At 37.7% G+C, this 8,330-nt stretch overlaps 1 long non-coding RNA gene across 1 annotated transcript; it reads left to right on the top strand.

Moving 5' to 3' along the window:
* The first annotated feature begins 642 nt into the window (after window positions 1-642).
* Window positions 643-7,082, top strand: LOC109368685. The gene is made up of 3 exons (XR_002116951.1): window positions 643-734; window positions 5,575-5,680; window positions 6,836-7,082. It is a non-coding gene; the product is annotated as an uncharacterized LOC109368685 (long non-coding RNA).
* Window positions 7,083-8,330: the final 1,248 nt, after the last annotated feature.

The following is an 8,330-nucleotide window of genomic DNA, read 5'->3' as shown; positions in this document are numbered from 1 at the left end:
TTTCTTCTGCTGGGGGCCCCAAGTCTGCATACAGTACTCCAGATGGGGTCTCACAAGAGCTGGTTTATAATTTAGGTTTGCCAACTATAAATGCAGACTATCCCTAGAACTCAAAGATGTGTCTCTATACTTTATTTTTGACCCAGGAATACTCCTGCTTCCGCTCCCGCACCTCCATCATATCAATGTGTCCATTGGTGTTATTGAATTACCTCCAAAATCTAGTAATAGTTGAGTTAATTGTCTAGATGTACTCATGTTTTATTTAAGTTGAAGAGAGTTTGAATCAAGTTTGTGGCATGAAACTTGCCATAGAGCTGCGTGGAGTGGGAGCACTTGCCCCAGGTGTCTACAGTTTTACTGTATGCTGGTTTGGCAGGATTTGGGGCAAGCATTGCACATAACAGTAGGACTCTGATTTGTAGTAAAATGCAGAGTCACTAAAAAAAAATTTACTACTTCCTGTGATGCTTTTAAAAACTATCTGTGTAATGCAAACTTTGTTGGTGCTGATAAATATCAGCCTCAAATGATAATGAAGGCCATAGCAGAAACGCTAAGTCACAGCCTGAACCAGTGATTGAGCACCTGTTGGGAAGGCAGGGCCAACCCAGGGATGCTCAGGTGCATATAATACTGCTGAGCTCCACCCTTTCCCAGACCTCACTTAAGGGTTGGCAGTGGAGGTAAGGGTATGTTTCTGGAGAACCCTGCTTAGCTGAGGCCTTGTGAACGTAAGCAGTTCCTTTCCTTTATTTCTGTGCCCATGGCTGTTACATTTGAACAAATCCTCACTTGCTGCACCCTAGGACTTTGCTACTTTGCTGTCATTGCTGTGCTTTCCATTGTGTTATAGTGTTATAAAGGCCAACTCTAAAATGTCTGGTTAATTTTGAGTTTAAAATGACATAATTTGTCAAGATGAACAGCAGTGAGCTAAAAGGGTTGTGGTAATTAATTAGTAAGGCTGAAATATGCAGTAAAGGAGCATAGAAACAACTGTGAATCATTGGAGGCATTTCCCTTACTCTTTTATTGAGGTTATTTGATTTATGATGCTCACGTTGTTTCCAGTTCGTGTGTCCAGGAAGATTTGTGTTTATCAAGAATCTGGCTCATTCATATTTCTCAAGTTTTCACAGGATGTGAAGGGTGCAGAGGGTGGAACCAGCGTATTACTGAGCTGCGACTTTTTGAATGTGAGAAATTGCACTCTTGTGTGGAGTGCTGAGAACAGTTTCTGAAGAGTGTGAATGTTTGGGCTTTCATTTTATCTGGGACTGAAGGATGGGTGGAATTTCTGACCTTTCCTTACACAGTATTGTGCCCACTTTAACTACTGCAAGCAGTAGCTGAAACTTCCTCCACCAGAGCAAAGTTCGTTCAATGTTTGGCTTTTTAGAATCATAGAATACTTAAAGTTGGAAGGGAGCACTGAAGGTTATGTAGTCCAACTCCCCTGCAGTGAACAGGGGCACCACAGCTAGATCAGGCTGCCCAGGGTTTTTATCCAGCCTCGCCTTGAAATTTAAAACTATGATATTCTTACACATTCAAGCACCATTGTATGCACTGTTCTGAACTAAAATTGCTGCCTCTGCACACCTAAAACAGAGCTGATTAAAAAGAAACTTCAGCTCTGCACCTGTAGGTGCAGAGTAGGTGCAGAGTGTAGGTGCACCTGTAGGTGCAGAGCTGAAGGGTCCTTATCCAGCCTTGTCTCTAGGGATGGTGCATCAACGACATCACTGGGCAACCCATTCCAGCGCCTCACCACCCTCACTGTATAGGATTTTTTTTTATGTCTAACCTAAATCTCTCTAAGCTTGAAACCATTTCCCCTTTTTCTGTCACCACAGACCCTGCTAAAGGGTCTGTCCCCTTCTTCCTTGTAGTTCTTCCAGTATCTGAAAGGAGCCACTCTCAGGTCAACTCAGAACCTTCTCTTCTCCAGGTTGAAGAGCCCCAGGTCTCTCAGCATACTTGTAGGAGAGGCGTGCCATTCTGTGCATTGTTTTTGTGGCCCTTCTGTGGGCACACTCCAACAGGTCTGTGTTCTGGTTGTCTTTTTTCCTCCAGTTTGTCCACTTGTTCATCTGTCATAACAGCAGCTGGTAAAAAGGACATTTGCTAAAGAGACAAATGGAAAAAACCAGTGTGGTACATGATCAAATTTACATATATTTTACATGGATCATGAGGCCTTGCTGTCACTGCTGAGAATACCTGAGTTGAGAAATACAGGCACAATCCAAAATGGAAACCAGTGGCTGCCTTCGGGAGCTACATGGTGCTTACAAATGCCTGTCATATTGCAACAGCACGGGCTGAGCATTTTCTGCCTGGGTACTCTGTAGTAACCTGTGTTATCTGAATGGTTCTCTTTGGCTTTTTTGGGTTTGGTTTGCTTTTAAATATGGGTTTAAACAATGGATGAGGAGACTGCCTTTGAAAGGTTCTTAAATTCTGAGTTTAATTCCTTTATTTGTGTTATTTCATCTGTAGATTCAGAATAGATGGGACTGCATTTGGCAAAGAATGCTTTTCCTTTTATTTTCTGCGTAATTGAATATTGGCTTTCAATTCAGCTTTACTGCAATAAATTGAAAGAGAGAGATTGCTGAGGTGTTTTCTTGGATTTATGTGTGAAGAGGAAAGCAGGCATTGTTCAGTTCTGCTCTTCTTGCTCTTCCACAATACTTCTTCCCTTTTTATTGCATAAGGTATTGCAGTTAATGTCCCATGGATTTCTGCTTAGGGAATTGAAGACCACAGTAATGCAGAAATGGAAAAAATGAATAATGCTTTTAAGGAGGACAACATTTGGCAAAACACTCAGTTTCTGCACATATCGAACACTGCTTTTGTTTTGTTTTGTTATGAACTAACTTGAATAGTTATAGAAAACGATTAGTGAGAATTATGATAATGATAGAAAATTAGAGATTCTATTGATTGGATTCTAACTTGTTTTTCAGGGTTAAAATGAAACTATTAATATTGCAAAGTTTGAAAATAAGTTTTCACAGGAAAACTAAAAGATCTCATTCTATCAGTCTTTGTCCTATGTTTATTTCAATAGCCAGGAATGTTTTAAGAATGGCATTTAAGCAAATCCAGCAGCTGGATTTAGATTCAAATGAAGATCAGCTTAGTGTGAAGCTTGTTGAAATTGCTTCCAGGAGAGTTTTTCTTGTGGGAACTCTTACCTGCTTTTGACTGGAGCAAATTTAAAACTTTTTTTCCTTTTAAATTACCATCTTTAGGGAACTACTTTTCTATTGGAGTTCTGTTACCTCACATTTCTCTCACTTCTCTCACTATAGAAGAGTTGAGAGGCATTTTTTTTTTACACAGAGATGTGCACACTTTTCTACACCAGCTCATTTCAGAGGAGACTGACTTTTCAAGTGCCCACAAAATCCATCTGAAATAATTTGTAAACCCTTATTTGTACTTATTTAGTGAATGTTTGTTGACATTGATATTGACAGTCAAAATTGGATTCCTTATTGAATACATGAAGCTAATGAAGTTGTCTTTACCTATTTTTATTCCACCTACATCACTTCTCTGCCTTATCTCTACTAATACATATTTCCTTGTAGAGCTTTGTGAAATTAGCTTGAACACTGAGTGGTGTTCTCTTTACAGTCCATCTTAAACTTGTTTCTTGTTTTATAAGATGTTTTGTTTTGTTTTGTTTTTTTGTACAAAGCATGGACATAGAAAGACTGGGAATCTTGGTAACTATTACATGGCTGGAGGAATTAAAAATGAAAATTAAAAAGTAAATTTCTGATATCAAACTGCATTTCATTAGCTTCTTCAGCTGCACTTTTGTGGTTATCTGGTAACAATGGCCAGCACTGATTTGATTTTGTCACATTGAACTAGAAAGCACAGTTCTTGCTGGCTCTTTTGTTTTAGACAAAAACTGTCCCTTTGATTTTAATAAAAGTATATTAAAGTACACGGGACGCAATCTTCATGTTTCTTATTTAGCTATTACATAAATTCTGTGTTTATGTACAAGTGCAGAGCTGAAGTTTCTTTTTAATCAGCTCTGTTGTCTTAGGTGTGCAGAGGCAGCAATTTTAGTTCAGAACAGCGCATACAATGGTGCTTGAATGTGTAAGAATATCATAGTTTTAAAGAGCTTGTGGTCATATTCAGGTGTATAAATGTAGACCTACTTCTGAACTACTTGTTTTTGTTTTTTTTCTATGTGGCAAATGGAGTCTTAAAGTGGAGTCTTTAGAATGAAATCAGGAATTTCTGAATACAAGGGTGTTTAGGAATCTGATGATTTCAGAAGACAGTGGGATCCAGTTCTCACTTCAGTTACCACTGCAGCCACCACCACTTGTTACAAGTCAGCAAACCTTATTTTACCCTAGAGTTCTATTTCAACTGTTTGGATTGTGGCACTACAGAAATATAGAACAAAATGATGTGCCTGAGGAATTTATACATAAGCAGACATATAGTATTTCAATATGATTTATTTAAGTAGCATCCTGAATTATTCCAATTCAAGTTTTCCTTTATATTTTTCAAACTAGGAGACTTTTTATAGTCTCACAGTCTTACAGTACTCTCTGCTTGTGAGCAAAGGATATGGATAAATACTGACATGTTTCTCTGAGAGTATCTTCCCCTTTCTTTTCAAAGAAATTGTTAGATTGAGTATATCTGCACTTGTTTTGCTGTGATGCCATGGTTGCCATCTTTTGTGCTGTTGAAATGATGTTTCTGATTCCTCTACTATTTCTAAATACAAATACTTTGTAGTTCTTATAGGGGTTCAAGAATGGGACTCATAATTGCAAATGGTTTTCTTGTTAAATGTAATGTTGAGCTTTGTAAATTTTGTAATTAAGTCTCTATAAACTGGGTGTCTCCAATATAGACATTTAGAAGCTGGATGATTTTATGGATTGGTGTTTGGATCTGCAACAGCTTCATGCTATAGCAGAAGAACTGGGGAGATATATTTTGTGAGCAAAATCTTTGCGGAATGGGCTCTATGTCATTTGAACTTTATGGTTCAGAAAATTATATTGACTGGGTAGCTTCATGCTAATTGCCTCTAAGAAATTTGTTTGAATTTCCTCTGTGCAAAACAAGTCGTAAGGCAATAGCTGCTCTGGAAATTAATCTGAAAAAGGCCCTGTTTGAAGGAGGAGAACACTACATTCTCCTTGTTTCTGCAAGCTGCCCTGCTCTTTTTGCAGTGGTGCTTGTCTGGGAGGCATTTCTCACATGCTTTCTTTGTGTGTTTTTTGTTTTCCCCAAGGTGAAAGAAAATCCTCTGTCATGCACTCTGTGGTAGAGTTCGCTTCATCCTTCAAAGTCTTGTTACTTACTTTATCATGCAATCACTTATGTGAACTTGCTTTTAAGCTATCAGGCTAACAACTGTTTTGGGTTGTTTTTTTTTGTTTGTTTGTTTGTTTTTGCAGATTTACAATATTTGCACATTTATCACATATTACTGATTGATAACAGTAAAGAAATAGATAACTGAAGGGTTTCACTTACTTTCTTTTTTCACTCTTCTGTTTCTTATAGGTTCGTTGCTAAACCATGTGCCTTAGGCCTTAAAGTCCAAGCCAATGGACCACAGAAAGCTCAACCTAATGCTATCCTGGAAAAAGTTTTCACAGCCATTACAAAGGTACAGTATTTACGTAATAAAGTAGGATATGGCACGGTAAAATATATCTGAACAAAATGACGCGAACTGCTGTGCTGCATTTTTACAGCTAAAATCAGAACATGCGAACATTGCAATTGTTGATATACCAGCTTGAGCAGTTGTGCATCTTTGTGAGCTTTAATTAAAAAAAAAAAAAAGTTACAGAAGTACTTCCCAGGTGCCATATAGCCACTTACCTTTTTATTTTGCTTCCTCCCTTTTTTCCTTTTTAGAAATTTTCCACAAAATGTTTTTTTTTTTTTAATTGAATAAATAACTAGATGTATGAGATGCCTTACTGTGTTTTCTATGAAATTTTAAACTTCCAGGGCAACTGCTTGAGTGCAGGCTGCTGGTGGTTTTCTAGTCTCGTAGCTGTTTGCATTGTGATTTGTGTCCTTTGAACCTGGAGGGAAAAGTTAGAAAACTGAAACATGGCCTGTACTACTCTTTTCTGTAGAGTAATCAAGGACAGACCTATTTTATTTGTCTTGCCCCTGCCTTGGTTTGCAGAGCCATTACAATTCAAATGGAAGTCAAGTTTCATGTTTGCTACTTTGGAGAAAAACTCTGTGTAGCTAGTTTTACAGGAAAAAAAAACCTCTCTCCCTGTTTCCAAGGTGATATTCCATCTGAATTTGTCACTTTAATGACCTCATTCTTTAACATTATCATGTGAAAAACATGGGTTATATCCTCTTCTTTCCATGTCAGTCAAACAATCTTCACTCCTGTAACTGTCAACAGGACAGAAGACGGAACAGACAAAGCATATGGAAGGCAAGGGAGCGTTTGTAATCTCCACTGCTCCAAAAGTATATATCACTTTATCCCTGCTTATCCCTATTTTCCAAATTTCATGCAAGTTTTCATTCTGCTACCCTCTGTAAATTCTTCAGTAAGAACCCACATGCAATATTACAGCGCATGTCAACCTTCTATATTAATAATAGTTCCTGTAAGCATATTTTGATGTGGATATGTCAGCAGAGATTTCTGTCATGGGCATTTTATTTCTATGAATCCATACGTCTTACAGATGGTCTGTAAGTCATTGGAAGGAAGTTAAACCAGCTTTAAACTTAAAGTTACTATAATTGAGGAAAATAATTTTTATCCATCTCTGTTGTATAGCATCCGGATGAGAAGAGGCTGGAGGGCCTTTCCAAGCAGCTGGACTGGGATGTACGCAGCATTCAGCGTTGGTTTCGACAAAGACGCAACCAGGAGAAGCCCAGTACTCTTACAAAGTTCTGTGAGAGCATGTAAGGAAACTGTCTTTACAGCACAGTCTTTAGCTATATAGCTTGACAGAGATCAGAAATGGAGGGATAAAGATAAAAGCCAATGGAGTACTTAAACCATTTTCCTTGCCTTTCTTGTTCTGGGGTGGTCCGTTTTACTAGTACATTTTCTTGAGTATGCTTAATCATTGGAAGCTAAAGATTCCTATAGTTTCCTGAGGAAGTTATTTTTTACCTTCAAAAGTTTGCTTCTAAGGATTATTTCTCAGAATCCAATTGCTCTTCAAACTGATTATCTACACAGGTTTCTTTTTCTGGTTAGACTCTATTGTTTCTAGTATCTGAGTCATATTTTCATGCTAGCTGGATTTAGCATAGTACTACTTAATCTGCATGGAAAGAGCACAAAAATCTAAATCTACTTAATACACTTACATGTTTTTCTTAAAAGAGAACTGATAGATATTGAACTTGCAAAAAAACCCAAAGAATACCAATTTCTTTGAAAGAGTTGATTAATTATAAGGCTGAGCCCTCCAGCACTGGTGTAGTGTCACTCCTTCGATGTGGAAAGTCACACATCTAAGGCAAGTTTTATATGTTCCAAATCAAGACACTTGGCAAATATTGCCATAAACAAACATCAGCTTAATCACACCCTGTTGGTCAAGTAGATGAGTTATAGCTGGCTTAAAGCCAGTTATGCTTTTTGCCAGTTGGGAAAGAAGTTTTAGGTAAAAACGTCAGCAGCAAAAGAAGCCTGTATAAATTAGAAAGTGAATGCTAGTTAGGATTCCAATTTTTTTTTTTAATCTTTTTTTCCCTAGCTTGTTTTGATTCCAAATAATTTCAGTCTTTCAGTAACTAAAGGGAGTCTATAAGAAAGAAGGGGAAAAACTCTTTAGCGGGGTCTGTTGTAATAGGACTAGGGAAAACAGTTTCAAACCAAAAGATGGGAGACTTATACTGAATATAAGGAAGGACTATTTTTCACAATTCAGGTGGTGAGGCACAGGAACAGCTTGCCCAGAGGAGGTAGTGTTAGAAACATTCAAAGTCAGGCTGGACCAGACTCTGAGCAACCTGATCTAGCTGTGGTGTCCCTGTTCATTGCAGGGGAGTTGGACTAGGTGACCTTTAGGCGTCTGTACCAACTCAAATGATTTTATGATTCTATGATTTCATTAAAAAATTGCATGTAAAGAAATCATAAAAAATGTGTTGCAGCATATATTTATGTATATAGTAGTCTGCAATGATTTTATATGTTCTTTGCTTGTGAAGTATGCTGTTATATTATTTTGTACTCCTCTCATATAAGGAGTCTAAAACACTCCACTCTCTCAAGTATTTTACTTAAACTTTATTTTTCTGTGGGGACGTAC

The sequence above is a fragment of the Meleagris gallopavo genome, chromosome 7, assembly GCF_000146605.3.
Source record: "Meleagris gallopavo isolate NT-WF06-2002-E0010 breed Aviagen turkey brand Nicholas breeding stock chromosome 7, Turkey_5.1, whole genome shotgun sequence".
Lineage (NCBI taxonomy): Eukaryota > Metazoa > Chordata > Aves > Galliformes > Phasianidae > Meleagris > Meleagris gallopavo.
The sequence above is the reverse complement of the archived record's forward strand: the minus strand, read 5'-3'. Positions and strand labels throughout refer to the sequence as shown.